Source organism: Vipera berus (assembly GCF_964194415.1).
Source record: "Vipera berus genome assembly, chromosome: 8".
NCBI lineage: Eukaryota > Metazoa > Chordata > Lepidosauria > Squamata > Viperidae > Vipera > Vipera berus.
In genome coordinates, this window is record NC_138211.1 from 1,169,999 (window position 1) to 1,185,656 (window position 15,658).

Below are 15,658 nucleotides of genomic sequence, written 5' to 3' on the forward strand. Positions count from 1 at the left end.
AATGACTAGCACATAACTGTGTGGTTACGATTAATCTACAACTGCAACATTTAGTGGCGGGTGTATTTTTTTTTACCAGCCTTCAACACCTCTCTCAGCTGCCCCTCCAGCCACCATCCTCCTTTAGGCTTATCTCACAGACAACCTCTGCTTTCATATCTGTTCTGCTCCTTTTTCCCTTTCTGTTCAAACTGCTTCTGCTTTCCGCAGTCTCCTTCCTTTCCTATTGGCTCATGCTTAGAAGGTCTGCTTCTTGAAGATTCCAGATGGGGGAATGACTCACAAGTGAAATTCACCTTTTATCACAGTCCAGCTGACTCAGCTTTTTCCCAGGGGTCCCAGGATAACTCCACTCTCCTTCTGAGTGCCTTGCATCATTCTCTGCCTGGACACAAGTCTTTGGACTCTTAGACATGCTGAGATGCTTTGGGTTCAACTGCGCCATCGCCAACCCATGTCAGACCCCAGCAAGTCAGCAATGCAGCCACGACAGATCTTCCACTCCATCTCCCTGCTTCTGATGGAAATTATGTTGATCAGTCAACAGCCTGGAAGAAGACAGAGCCCACTCAGAGAGGCCTACTTCTTCTAGAACAGAGGTGAACCATACTAGCAAGAACCGCTATCTTTTAGATGTTTGGCTTCTCTATAACAAGAGTCTCCAACCTTGACAACTTTAAGACTTGTGGACTCAGCTGGCTGAGGAATTCTGGGAGCTGACATCCACAAATCTTAAAGTTGCCAAGGTTGGAAAGCCCTGTTCTACAACACACTAGGCCCTTTTCATATTTATCACACCTGTGCTTCTCTCTATATCGATGTTTCTCAAGCTTGGCCACTTTAAGACATGTGGACTTCAACTCCCAGAATTCCCCAGCCAGCAGTGGCCAGGGTTGAGAAACTCTGCTCTATTTATGCATCTGAAAGAAGAGTTTACCTTTTCCAACTCTTCTCTGTCAGCTTCCTTCCACCTCTGCCTTGCAGAATCCCTTTCTAGGGTCGAGTATAATTATAGTTTGTGGGACATTTCTCTCCTCCGAGTCCACCTCGCAGATGGTAACAGTTGTATTCCAGCAGAACCTTATCTCTTCCCCTTTCGTGTTGATTTGGAGGGCTCTGAAAGAAGACTGTTGCAGCCTCAAGATTTCATTTGGCGAATGGAATTCTTCAAAGAACCAGCCAGAGATCCCTGGCAAGTGTCGCAATGTGCACCATGCTTGGTCCACAGAATGGGCCCCGTGCAAAAGCTGCTGCAGAAGCCACTTTCCCATGAATGACGAGTCTTCTGACTGTGTGCCCGCAAACACGAGAAAGCAGATGGTGAGGCTGAAGATGTTCGTGTGTTTAATCCCCTTCTCTCCCCCCCTCCCTCTAGCCTTCTCCTCCTGCTGATTCCTTAACAGGCAGCGGCATCTGACGCTGTGCTGAAGGAAAGCAGTAATTGCCTTTTATTCATTTTGATAGCATCATGAAACATTAAAATTGGATTTGATGGGTCACATGGGACCCTGCCTCAGTGGCTTTGTGTACACCCTGTGTGCAAGATGGTGTGGCGAGGAGTGTGTCCCCACCCTCTCACTGCTGGCAGAAAGCTTTATTAAAAGAAACTAATCATTTCCCCCAAAAAAGTACAAATAGCCTAGTTATCTGGTGAGCCTAATGGCCTTATTTTTCCATTCTTCAGCATAATGAGTGCCGTCGGAGCTGCTTGAGTCAGTCTCTCCAAGAGCCTAATTGTTTTTAAATGTCTTTCCTAACCACTTCACATCAAGACCATAAATCTGGGTTTCGGGTAACTGAGAGCCACAGTTCAGAGCTAAGTTTTTATGATGACACTTTTTTGTGTTAATTAAAAACACACTTAAGGAGAGGCAGCCCTTCCGCCTTGAAGTGCAAAACTCCTTGCCTGGCGAGGCCTGGTCAGTTTTTCTTCCTTTAGCAAAGCTGAGGGAGCTGCCGCTGCCGGTGGGCTTCCCACGAGAAGGTGGCGGAAGGCCGTCTCCTGGCTCCCAGCCAACGCCATCCCCGCTCACCTCTGCCTGGATGAGGGTGACTGTTTCTTCCAGGGGGGCTGTTGGGGCTTGGCCCCCCCTCCCTTCCTGAACCTCTGCATTTTCACCCCTGGCCGCTCCATTCCCATGATGCCAACAAGGAAACCCCTCGGTTGCCTGAATCTGGGGATCCAGATCCAGGTGTTCTCTTTGCCAGAGCTTGTTCTAAGGAGCTGCCTGTCTGGTCCTCTCTCCTCCCTCCTTTAAAGTCTCTCCACTGCAGCGAAATTGGAGTGAGCCCCTTTGGCAGAGCTGCTCTGCATTTTACACTTTGCTAAGTGTCTTTTTGTATTCTTTGAGAAGAAGAGTTAATTAAGCCTCATAAAAGAAAGGCCAGCAAAGCCCAGACAGTCCTCCAGAGAATCTTGATGGTCAAACTCCAAGATGAAACTCTTTCTGCTTTGCTTAATGGCATGCGATAGCCTGGTCAGGGAGCCTTAGAACTAGCGGCTCTCTTGCTAGATGGAGCTCCTTGATAAACAAAGCAGTGCCGTCACCTTCTCATTATGCCTACTTAGCTCACAGTGGAGGGAGAGAATAAGTGCTGCCTCTGCTGGATAGCACATGTACAATGGGCCAAAATTACTGTGGCCAACAGGTCACAGATGCTGCCATCTCTTTTCAGTCTGGAGGTCTTCGCCGGTAAGCAGAGAGAGCCCACTCCAGTCCTTGTTTTGCAGAGGGAGACCTGTCTATCCATGGCCCTCCTGCACAGATAAAGGAAAATCTCCCCAGTTCTGCATCCCTGCCAGGTTCAGAAGAGCAGAGTGGGGTCCCTCTAAGCCACAGACTGAGAGCCATCCTTCATTTTTGCAAGGAATTACCAGGGCCTTTTCCTCAACAGCCCTTCTCGTGAGCATTTGGGCAAACAAACCGCCTTTTCATTCTGGATCTTACAGTGAATGCCAGAAAGCAAAGCAAATCACAAACGCCTCATTTCAGAGAAGGAGGATGCATGCACAAACCACCAGAAGGTCCACAAGCTCTGGGGATGCCGGCTGCCCAGGAAGAGGGATCAGTGCTTTGATTGGGAGGGGGCCACGTATTTTGGCAGAGCCTCTGCAGGCCATCTGAGCTTAACCTTGGCAGGACAGGTTCCTCCCCACTGGCTGGGCTGCCGCCAGCCGCCAGCGTGGCTCTCTAAGATGGGAAGCCATGCAAAGCTTTTAACTAGATAAAAACTGGTGGGGTTGGAGACTAGCGATGTTTGGAGAGCAGGAGGCTGTGATCCACATTTGGCTCCAGTTCCAGCCACTGACCCAGAAGCTTTCTTGCTCTCAGTCCAATATTTCACTTCTACCATTAAGGGATGAGCTACAGTCTGGGTTTACTTTTCTAAATTAACTACATCGTTGTAGTGGTCTGACATTCAGTGATTTGTAGGATAGGATGCTTAATTTTTTTGGGTTTGCTTTATTTAGCTGTAGCAAAATCTGCTGAGATAAAAGAGGACCTTCCAAGTAGGGTTTAAAATCATATTAGCTTTCTTTATGGATGTGTCTTCTAGTTTTTCACCATTAAATTTCAATTCAGCTTGGAGTATGTTAATGAGCTTGAATTGTGGGTAGGAGGGAAGCCATGCCCCATTCTCACCAACGTAGCATGAGCAGAAAGCATAGGATACACCCAAATGCACTAGAAGAATCCATGCCAGTTTCCTTTGCGCCCTCTCTCAGTCCTCAGAGAGTTAATGGAGGGCGATGTAAGTCAGATGCGGTTTTCTTTGGGACAAATCATTGATGAGTTAGTGGGAGAGTCCATGGATGTCTTGAAAAAGATCCAGTTCTTTGAATTAACATCAGAAATGCAATAGAAAGAAAGTTTTAGTTGCTGCTGAATGAATAAGCAAGACTCACTAATAGTGATCTGTTAAATATTAATGCCATGGTTTTCCTGGCATTAGGGTCCTTATTAGGGCTGAATTAATCAAGCCTTTTTCTATGCCCTCTCAGTTTGCAGTGTTTAACCAAGTTGTGAAAGGGCCAAATAAAGGAACATTACCTGGGATTGTGTCATGAAAGAGGTTTCACCTGAGCTGGGGTGCTCCTCCGCCTACCCATTGCTTCAGTCTGGCTGCATGCAGTGTAGAAGGGGAAACGTCTGCATGGATGAGGGGTCACCGATTCATGACAATGTGGCTAGCCAGTTTCCCCCTAATGAGGGTGGACTCAGGCGTTGTGCCTTTACTCAGTAAGTGCCTGCCTCTGCAGCCTCCATCCTACTGAGTGGCTCTACTAAAGCCACGGGACTTCATTGGGTTAATTGTTCATTATTTGAATTCGACCAAAGGTACTTCTACAAAAGGCAACCGGACGTTGTTTTTTGTTTGAAGATTTATTTATTTATTTATTTATTTTATTTATTTAATTTATATACCGCCCTTCTCTCAAGAGACTCAGGGCGGTTAACAGGGCAATACGTAAAAGACAGATACAAAAGTTAAAATTATTAAAACATGATTAAACAATGCCCATAGTACAAATTTAAAATTAAAGTCATAATAACAAACCCACCCCATCCCCTCAGGCCAGGCCCGCTTCCTTAAAGAGATGGGTTTTAAGGTCGCGCCGGAAGGAGCGGAGGTCGGGCGCCATCCGGAGCTCTACCGGAAGATGGTTCCATAAATCCAGCGCACCCACAGAGAAGGCCCTCCCCCTGGGGGCCACCAGTCAGCATTCTTTGACCGGCGGCACCCTGAGGAGGCCCTCTCTGTGGGAGCGTACTGGGCGGAGGGAAGTTGACGCCGGCTGCAGGTGCTCCCCAAGGTATTCTGGACCCATGCCATGGAGGGCTTTGTAGGTCATTACCAACACCTTGAACCTCACCCGGAAGACAACTGGCAACCAATGCAGCTCGCGGAGCAAAGGTGTAACACGGGAGTATCGGGAGACCCCCGACACAACTCTCGCGGCTGCATTCTGTGCCAGCTGGAGCCTCCGAGTGGTCTTCAAGGGTAGCCCCATGTAGAGAGCATTGCAGTAATCAAGACGAGAGGTCACGAGCGCATGAGTGACCGTGCGCAAGGCATCCCGGTCTAGATAGGGCCGCAACTGGCGCACCAGGCGAACCTGGGCGAACGCCCCCCTAGTTACAGCTACAATATGGTCTTCTAAAGAGAGCTGTGAATCTAGGAGGACTCCCAAGTTGCGAGCCCTATCTACAGGAGGTAATGACTCACCCCCCATAATGAGGGGTGGGATATCCTGAATATCCCGGGATGCCGGTACGCACAGCCACTCTGTCTTGTCGGGGTTGAGACGAAGCCTGTTCCTCCCCATCCAGACCCGGACCGCCTCCAGGCACCGGGACATCACGTCGAGGGCATCACTGGGGTGGTTTGGGGTCGAAATGAAAAGTTGGGTATCATCAGCATACTGATGATACCCAACTCCAAAACCACGAATGATCTCACCCAGCGGTTTCATGTAGATGTTGAACAGAAGGGGCGAGAGGACCGACCCCTGAGGGACTCCACAAGCGAGAGGCCTCGCGGTCGACCTCTGCCCCCCCGTCAACACCGACTGCGAACGTCCCAGGAGATAGGAGGAGAACCACTGAAGAACCGTGCCTCCCACTCCCAATCCCCTGAGACGCCGCAGCAAGATACCATGGTCGATGGTATCGAAAGCCGCTGAGAGGTCTAATAGGACTAGAACAGAGGAGTATCCTCTGTCCCGAGCCCTCCAGAGATCATTCACCAGCGCGACCAATGCCGTCTCCGTGCTGTACCCAGGCCTGAAGCCCGATTGGTATGGGTCTAGATAATCCGCTTCATCCAGGACCAGAGGGAGCTGATGCGCCACCACACTCTCAACAACCTTCGCAAGGAAGCGAAGGTTGGAGACCGGACGAAAGTTATTCAAAACAGCCGGATCCAAGGTAGGCTTCTTGAGGAGAGGTCTCACCACCGCCTCCTTCAAGGCGGCGGGAAAACTGCCCTCACTCAAAGAAGCAGCTATAACCGCCTGGAACCAGCCTCGTGTCCCCTCCCGGGCTGCATAAACCAGCCAGGAAGGGCACGGGTCCAATAAACATGTGGTGGAGCTCAGCCTCCCCATGATCCTGTCCACTTCCTCCGGAGTCACAGGATCGAACTCCTCCCAGATGACATCGACAAGATCACTCGTGTCCTGATCGTCCGATACTGCCCAGTCGGAGTCCAAACCGGTCCGAATCCGAGCGATTTTGTCCGACAGATGTTGACTAAATTCCTCGGCACGCCCCTGCAAGGGATCCTCACTGACCTCCTGGTTGAGGAGGGAGCGGGTCACCCTAAACAGGGCGGCCGGGCGATTATCTGCGGACGCGATGAGGGCAGCGAAATAGTTAGATCTCGCTACCCTCATCGCAGCGAGATAAGACCTAATATGGGTTCTTAGTCGCAATCGGTCGGATTCAGATCGGGTGGACCTCCAGACGCTCTCTAGGTCCCGTCTCCGACGCTTCATCTCCCGGAGCTCCGCAGAAAACCATGGAGCCCATTGGGATCTGCGCCGGGTCAGGGGCCGCAAGGGTACAACTCGGTCAAGTGCCTCCGTGGCCGTCCTTTCCCAGGCCTCCACTAAGGCATCCGCCGAGCTGTGAGCTGGGGAGGCAGGTGGGGCCCCCAGCGCTGCCTGAAACCTCTCAGGGTCCATTAAGCGCCTGGGGCGGAACCATCTAGTTGGCTCAACAACCCCACGGTGGGGAGTGGCAAAACGGAAGACCAGCCGCAGGAGATGATGATCGGTCCATGACAGGGGCATAACAATTGGGGAGCCCCCACCAAGATCATCTAACCACTGACCAGATAAGAAAACCAAGTCAAGGGTGTGGCCTCCCTCATGGGTTGGTCCATGAATTACCTGCGTCAGGTCCATGGCCATCATGGAAGCCATGAACTCCCGAGCTAACTCAGATACTCCTCCCAGGGGTGGTAGATTGAAGTCTCTCAAAACCATTAGTTTAGGAACTCAATCACCAGCCCTGAGAGGATATCGAGAAGCTCAGGCAGGGCTGCTGCTACGCGACTAGGCGAAAGGTACGCGAGCAGCAAGCCCAACTGCGCCCTAGGACCAAACCTCAATAAGAGAGATTCACACCCGACTATCTGAGGAACGGTGACCTCCTGCGGACATAAGGTCTCCCTCATAACTACAGCCACTCCCCCACCCCTACCCTGAGTCCGAGACCGGTGTAGCACCCGGAAGCCTGGTGGGCAGAGATCCACCAGGGGGATACCACCCTCTGGGCCCAACCAGGTTTCCGTAATGCAAGCCAGGTCCGCTTGCTCACCCTCGACTAAATCCCGGACGAGGGGAGCCTTATTAGCAACGGACCTGGCATTTAGGTACACCAGTCGGAGCTCAGGTGGCTGCACATCCCCGCTCCCAGAGCCTTGGGTCGAAGGCAGAGGGTCGGAGCGCCTCACCGCTTGCAGATAGTGGAGAGGCCCTCCCGGAGGTCGATACGGCCCTCTGATCTTACACCTGCAGCCATTCCCTATCGTCGTGGGAAATGGCATTCCCACGACCCGCTCCAGAGCTCCAGAGATGACCGACCCCGGCTCCCTCTCAGCGCGATCTCTACTAGGCCTGGTCTGAACAGCAGTTGGCAGAGTGCCCCCCCTCTCCAACCAACCACAACCCTCCCCCCTCCCTAACCCTACAAAAAATTTAGCTAAAAAAGTAATCAGGGGCCTCTTGTTAAATTTATATCTTAGGCCCCTGTTTCTGCCCGGCCATCTCTCAGGGTCCCAACAGTCGGACCCGTCATCAAGAGGTAAATTAAAAGGTAAGGCGGGTCGCTCCCAGGATGGGGGGGCACCTCTGAGAGCGAGTAAAACCGTGCTGGAGTACCTCAAAGCCATGGTAAAATTGGGTAATACAGCAAAAAACAGACCCAGATCGAATAAATAAAAAAGGGAGGATCTTAAAAATGGAAGGGGAGTATCCAGACTGCAAACCCAGCTCTTCTGCCACTAGAGCAGGGTAACCCCGGGACAATCCCCGTTCTCTCACATCGGTCAGAACCGGGGAGCAGCCTGAGATATACAGCCGGGGAGAGAGATACCGCCTAGAGCTCTCACCTCTAGGACGGAGAAGATGGAGCTCTTAACTCTTAACCACTCTCTCACAGTGGTTATACACCCGGCACCTTCCACAGCCCAGGGGGAAAGGAAAAAAGGAGGACAATAGGCGAAACCAGTCAGCGAGATGGATTAGGGTAAAAACCCATAAAGTCACGGAGTGGGGCTCAAGGATATGGTCCAGTGAACTATAATAGTCCATGCCTCCAGATGTCCAGGCATAATAGTCCATGCCTCCAGATGTCCAGGCATAAAAGTCCATACTCCACCCAGCCATAGTCACCGTACCAAGATGGTCGCGGCGCTCCAACCCCCTCACCGCCAACCGTCTCAGACGCCAACCAGGGCCGTCTCCACCACTCCAGCTTAAAACGCTGACGCTGTTCCAAACCGTAGTTCATAATGGGAGTTGTTACTCAACCAACATCCGGCTCCTGAGCAACTGGAGACAGCTGGTCGGCACCGCCGAGCACAGTCAGCTGGTCGGCGCCAAGAAATTCAACACGGGGCTCAGTCAGATCTTCCGGACCCACACGGCTCTCCCAAACCTCCTCCGAGCAGCCGGGGCCCTCCAAAAAGCCGACAAACACTTCAACATTTCCACGCCAGCGCTGCTCCAAGCCGCGATTCGTAGTTAATCAATCAACACGCGGCTCCCCCAAGCAGCTGAAGGGCGCTCCGGGACACCACCAAGCTCTAAAAAGATGTCCCAGGCTCCACAGGCTTCGAGAATGCCTCCCGGATCCGTAGTCAGCTGGTCGGCGCCGCTTAGAGTAGAGCTCCGCAGAATCTCTGGTCTCCCAGGCACTCCAGCAGCCTCCATTCAAGTTCGCAAGTCCGCAAGCCTTCCGACAAACAGCTGGTCCGACGAACAGCTGATCATGCAGCACAAGGCGCTGCACAGCTCCTCCGTATCTAAAACTCTTCCGGGCTCAGATGGAAAAAAAAAAACAAAACCACGGAGAGTTCAGGGCTCACGGGGCCAAAAAAACAACAGTATAGAGGCTCACCTCGTCCTCGTCCCCCCTCCAAGTCCTTCACAGAAAAGAATATTCCTGTGAGGCTCCCAGGGTCGTCACATTGCTGCAGCTCCAAACGGAGCTTAGCCGAGCACGTCCGAGCACGTCCGTTTTGCCTCTCATCCAAGAAGCCTCTTCAGTTCAGAGAACGGAGGCCAGTGGTCACCCAGGGAGGAGTTTCTGGACATAGTGGCATCACCTTGACCAAACCTTATGGAAGACTGAAGTTGAAGTACTTTCTGAGTAGCAGAGCAGCAACTGACCCACAGATGCTTTCACCCTATTAATCCCCTCTATCCTTTAAATCCTTGAGCTGCTGATCTTTTTATCTCTTGGGTGTCTTTCGCTAAGTTGTAAGGAAATAACTGGAAGGATCCCATTCTGTTAATGTCAAGGGGGTTTTTTTAGAGGTTGTTGTAGCTTCTGTTTAAGAGAACTGCCAGCTTTAGTACATAAATCTGATGACGTCTTACTACGGTCTGAGAGGAGGCATCCATGTTGACAAGGCATCTTCCTTCCCAAGTCCTTTGTCCCTGTTCAGCAACAAATGTCTGGCAAACATCCCTGGCAGGTGCCTTAATGTGCGCGTTTTTTTGCAGCCTTAGGTCTAATCACTATATTGCCTGCTGGCTTCACTTCCTTTTTCCCAGCGACAATTGTCCATTGTGGCCCGTGGTTTGCAAGAGCCTCAGAAGCCTTAGTTGCAGTGAATGTGTATTCCTGTTATTCTCACTACTCCTCTCACAAGGGTGGCTTAAAAGGAGGCCTGGAGAAGTCGGACAAAGCTCTGAGGCCCCAGAATGGTAATGCAGCTAACCCCAAACTCTTTCACTGGGGAGTAACCCTCTCCAAAATCCCAGCCAAGAGAAAGAGCTTCAAAGAACGCGGTTCTATTAATGTGGTTTCTACTGATGGCAAAGAAACCCCAAACCAAACAATGCAAACAGCCTTTTTAAGATCTTGCTATTCTCTAGGATGACAAGGAACAATGATCGGTTTTGATTTATGGGTCAACGTTAATGGGTTCAGAGGAGCAGGCAGGCTGCCTTCCACACAAAGAAAACTCGAATTTGAGAGGATTCACCTTTTTTGAAGCCATTCCCCTTGATGCTGTTTTCTGCAGATGATTGTGCCCTGTTTGTCAATATTCTTGCAGAACACAAAGCCCGTCAATAGCGAGTGACATCCCCAAAGCTCCAGGAACGGCTCCAGGGCTGCTGCTTTTGAGGAGATTTGAGCACACACGTCTTTTCCATAAAAATTCTTCTTTTTCGGCCTTTCTGGAGCTGGAAAACTGGGGGAAGGCAGCAAAGGTTGGGCTTCAAAGGAATAACAAATGAACATGTTGGAAAGAACATATAACACCTCCCTACCCCATCCTGATGCCTGGGGGTTGAAGGATCACCATGCCACGTCCTAGATGCTGTTTCACCATCTTCAGGTTACAGATGTCAGTGACTGCCTTAAGATGACCCCCTCCCAATCAGCTTAAGAAAGGCACTGCCTGGATCCTGCCTGGGAATCCTCCAGGCTATTCAGTATTAACAATATTGCAGTATTAAGATGGCTCTCTTAAGCCTAGTCTTTCCTTCCTTCCTTTGCACCAAGAAGGGATGAAAGAGGGAGGTCAGATCAGCAGAATGTTGACCCTTCTCCTCCCACTTAAGGGTCCATGAGAGATTTTTCTCCCTATCTCTTTTTTCCCCAGTCTACCCTCCCATCAAATCTAACAACACACAATGGTGTCTGCTACTGCTTTGTTCTGAATGCAGGAAAGTCTTTTTCTCCCCTATGAATCCACCTTTTCTTTGCATGCTTAGGCAACTGCCTGGCCTCTCCTGTTTCTTCTCAGAATGATAAATAAAATTGGCTGAGCAGACCAAAGGAACTGGAGAAGAACCGCCTATTAGCTGGACTCTCCCTATTTCCCTACGTTGTGTTTGCTTTGCAGAGTGGAGACTTTCTCTGTCCCGGAGAGGGTCCTTTCCTTGAACAAGAGGAAACGGGATCCCGCTGCTGGGCTGGAGATCTACCTAACTTGCATTTTCTCCCAAAATGCAGATTGGAAGGGCCTCCGTCTTCTTTGCCGCAGGAAAGGAAAAAGCTCCAGCTTCAGTTCGTCTCTTCTCCCCCTGGCCCTGCGCAAAAAGATTTATGGTGCAGGAAGGATTCAAATCCTCCTTGAACAGGGAGACTGTTCTCTGCTGTTAGGGGAAGCTCATGGGGGGCCAGTGTGATTTTCTTTATATACACAATTCTTTCCCAACAGCAACACCCGCCTGTTTTTCTGGTTGGAAGCTGGACATTTTGACAGAGATGGCGGGACTATTATATTGTCACATTTAACCACTCTGGTGAATGGGAGGCATTTAGCAAACTACAGTCATCAGGAGCAAGAACTGCTATTGTTAGCAAAACAAAACCAACGGCATAATATCCTCCCCATTTCTGCCTCATTTCTCACATCCGCCAGGGGGGAAAAAAAGGACTATTTATTACAGAATGCTAAGTAAGGCAGTGTTTTGTATCTCTGCTTGGAACAGATTGGTCTGGGGTACAAAATGTGTTCCACGTGTTGATGGACGGGCAAACACTCCGCTCTAGACCAGAAATCTTGGATGCTGTCATACACAAGGAGTGTTTCTTCTTTAAAATGTTTCCAAGCTGCCTACCATCTTTGTGAATCTTGTAGCTATGGTCTTTAAAAGCAACACACAGCAAGTGACAGAAGGGAAATAAATAATAATTGGAAATATGCAATAGCAAACACATGACCTGGACAGAGAGGCACCAGAGGCAGAGCCAGGATGCTGAGCGAAAGGCTCTTTCTACATCAAAGTTTCTCAACCTCAGCAAGTTTAAGTGGGCTGGGCTTCAACTCATGCTGGTTGGGGAATTCTGGGAGTTGGTCCACCCATCTTAAACTTGTTGAGAATGAGAAACACCATCCTACGCAATGCGCTTTGCTCATCTTTGCACTATGAGACAAGGACAGAGCTGTGGTGTCCCTTTAGATCCTGGACTATTCCAGATGCCATCCCAGTGTTGGCTGCTCCTGCTGGAGACTCTTATGACCCCATCTGGACTCAGATGTGATCCTTCACCTCCATAATGTTGTGTGGGAAGAAGACCTGGTTATGAAATGTGCAGGAATCCCCAGGGGATGGCAATCTAACCTCTCCCTGAAAACAACTCCTCCTCCTCCTCCTCCTCCTCCTCCTCCTCCTCCTCCTCCTCCCAGTCTACTCAAGCTCTTTCCTTTTCTTTGCTTTATTGGAAAAGAAGAAGACGTGCAGAGTGCCTTTCCTTTCTGCATGCTCCCACAGTGCATTCCTCGCTAAGAGCATGGCAACCAGGCTGTATTTTCCAAGCTACATTTCTTATCTTCTTTAGCTTTTAATCCAGGGGGTGAGCCTCAATTATCCTCACCCTCCCTCCCTCACTAAAAGCCCAGCCAGGCCTGGACCAGTCTCCCAGATGCTGGGGTGAAGATCCTCTAGCAGCTTTCTATGATGGTCCCACCACTTAAGCACATCGTCGGTCATCATTAACCACTGTAAGGTTGCTTGGACTCTGGTTCAGCTCCTCCCTTCCCTCCCTCCCTCTCCTCTCTCTCTCTCTCTAAATATAAGTTCCCTGATTTTAATTTTATTCATAGAACTGCTATTATTCCATCCAGATCATGTGGGATGAATGCTAATGGCCCTCTGGATTGTTTTAAGTGCAGATCTGAACAAGATACTTCCTTTCATTTTGTCAGGAACTGTCATTTCCTACAGGGTTTTTTGGAGGATTTGTTCTAATAGATTCAGTTCTGGTTTGGTGCACGGCCCTGTTGTGCATTTGTCAAAGGCACAGGAGAGCTGCACAGGAGGCCAAAAGGGAGGGGGACCTTTCTGTAAGAATCTGGCTCAGGGCCTGGGAGGGGAGGGGAACTTGCAAAGGCCTTTGGCAGGGTTTAGGCAGCTAAGAAACAGCCTGGGTGGTGGGAAGACCTCACTGAATCTTGACAAGATCTACCTGCCACACAGCTTGGGGAGACGTCTTTCAGAAGCTGAAGGGCGAAGAGAAGGGCATCACTTCAACAAGACGGAATCATCTTCCAAAAAGTTTGGCCAACAAGGGCAAACCAACTTTACTCATCAAGACTGAAAGCAACCTCAGGATTTGTCCCAGGTAACAAAAACAACAACAAAAAAACAAAAAAAAACAACCATACGCCATATGGCCCATTTACCTCATGAAGGAGAAAATCTCAAGAGGTCATCTTGCTAGGACAAAACACAAATGATTTCAAGAAATGAATATTATCTCCAAGAAATGTGGAGAGGAAACATCAGAGGTACTTTGATAAATAGACAAGAACATTTCTGGAATTGGAGCAGGTCAGGTGTAACCTTCAAAGCCCAACTGGAGAAGTCATCCATTCTGAAACTCACAATTCCCCTGCTACCCTCCTCTTGGCTCTTTCTCTTCTGCTGAGGTTAAGCATGTGTTTAGCCCACCTTTTAGAGCTCACCTGGAATTAGAGTGGTGTCAGGGGAGGTGGAAACAGAATATTTTGGGAGTGGACGCTTAAAAAGCCGGATGCGAGAAGAACATCACAGCTTTACAAGGCATGTCAGGTCTCCAATCAAGATGGCCTGTGGCTTTGTCTCAAAGCAAGTGCATCTTATCATAGGCAGGCATCGCAGGAGGCAGTGAGGCATGCTTAGGGGATTGGAATTCCAGAAGTCTATAGGATTAACTCACTTGGAAGTTCAGAAAAGCACCTGCCTGACTAAATTGCCTTTTTTGTTATTAGGAGATGTTAATCCTCTTTGAGTAAATGGATTAATTTGTTGAGTGTGCTCAGTGAAAATGGGGAGATCTTCCACCCCCTCTCTTTGGGTTGGCCTAGCAGGACATCCAGGTGTTATGCATTTAACAACATTGCTTCTCTCCCTTCTCAGTGCAGTAGCAAAAGTCACAATTTCTCTCTTTTTCTACTTTTATGAATTGCATTATTTATTTTATTATGTCAGGGTTTAAATATTGTTTAAATGTATGTAGTACATTGTTGCTACACCAAAGGTCTTCCTATATGTTTACATTACATGTTTATTTCAAATGAAACCCACAGATCATTAACACAAAACCCTAAATGACAGACTATTAAATCTGCAATATATTAAACTACGGAGATCCAGCAACTCCACACTGACTTCCATCATTTGCAATTATAAATTCAATTTAGCTGGATTATTTGAATGCAAGCGATAGATTTTGGACTGATGTCCCTAGGAATAAGCCTGCCATTATTTGATTATTCCATTATCTTAGTGTTATATATAATTATCTTTATTTTAATGAACGCTTTGTATATGCTTGGCAGCTTTTCACCCTGGCTGAGTTCCCACCTTGGGTGTTTCTGACTCGGTGACCTTTGAAGATCTTTGGATGTTGTGGGGAACCCTTGACCTTTGGTTGTTCCCCAAGCACAGTGGCATGTTCTCATGTTCCTCGGATAATTACCTTGAGTAGATGGATGCCTATGAACGCACTCCAAGGGCACTTGTGCTTAGGAATGGATGTGAGATGGGAATTATTCCATTTAGCAAAGAGGATTAATGTTTCATTACAAAAGGTAATTTATTCAATTGTATGCAAAGAGAGGTTTGCCCATAATAGCATGTACGAAGCTTGCTTATTTCCAACTATTATATGATGAGTTTAATTCCTGTGGAAACACCTGTAACTCCATTGTGTATCTTTGGGGAGGACTTGACCAATCCCAGAATGACTTAGATTCTATTAATTAAAACACTTTAGAAGAAAGAGACAAGAGAGGCCCGTCCAGGTGTCCGTTGGCAAATTAGAACATGCAATTCAAACGTTGGTTTGGATAAAGCAGGTCAATTGTAGGAGTGCCTAAAATGATGATCTGCCAGGCATATCCTCTTGGATGGACATCTGCTGGAGCTCAAGCAAGTCCCAGACTTGATCAGGGTGGTTCCTTGAACTCAGCACAAGGTTGAAATGAGGGGTCCTTGGTGCCCTCTGATCTGGGTGGTTTTCTTGCAGATGTTTCAGGACCCAACTAGGCAACATCATCAGTGCTAGAAAGGAGTGGGGTTCGAGGAGAGGAGGAGGAGGGCTGTGGGCTCCTTGGTGCCCTCTGAGCTGGGTGGTTTTCTTGATCCAAGCTAGGTAACATCATCAGTGCTAGTCCTACTTAGTTTGAATAATGAAACACGTTCAAGAAAACAACCAAGCTCGTGACTTCTGCAGATGTTCTAAAGCGCATCTGTTTTTTCCACTATTGGAGGAGATGCCAACAGTATCACTTGCAGCACTAGAAAAGGAGTCAAGGCTTTGTACAGAAGGAGACAAAATTCCAGGCAACGGGCAAGCTCTTGAACAAGTCAAGTGTACACATAAGTGGAACAGCTAAAAAGCCACCCCTGGATTTCTTCAGAGGTTGCCAGCACCGTCTCCAGAATCTTTTCTCAGTGGATGTGGAATTCCTCTTCTATGGAAGA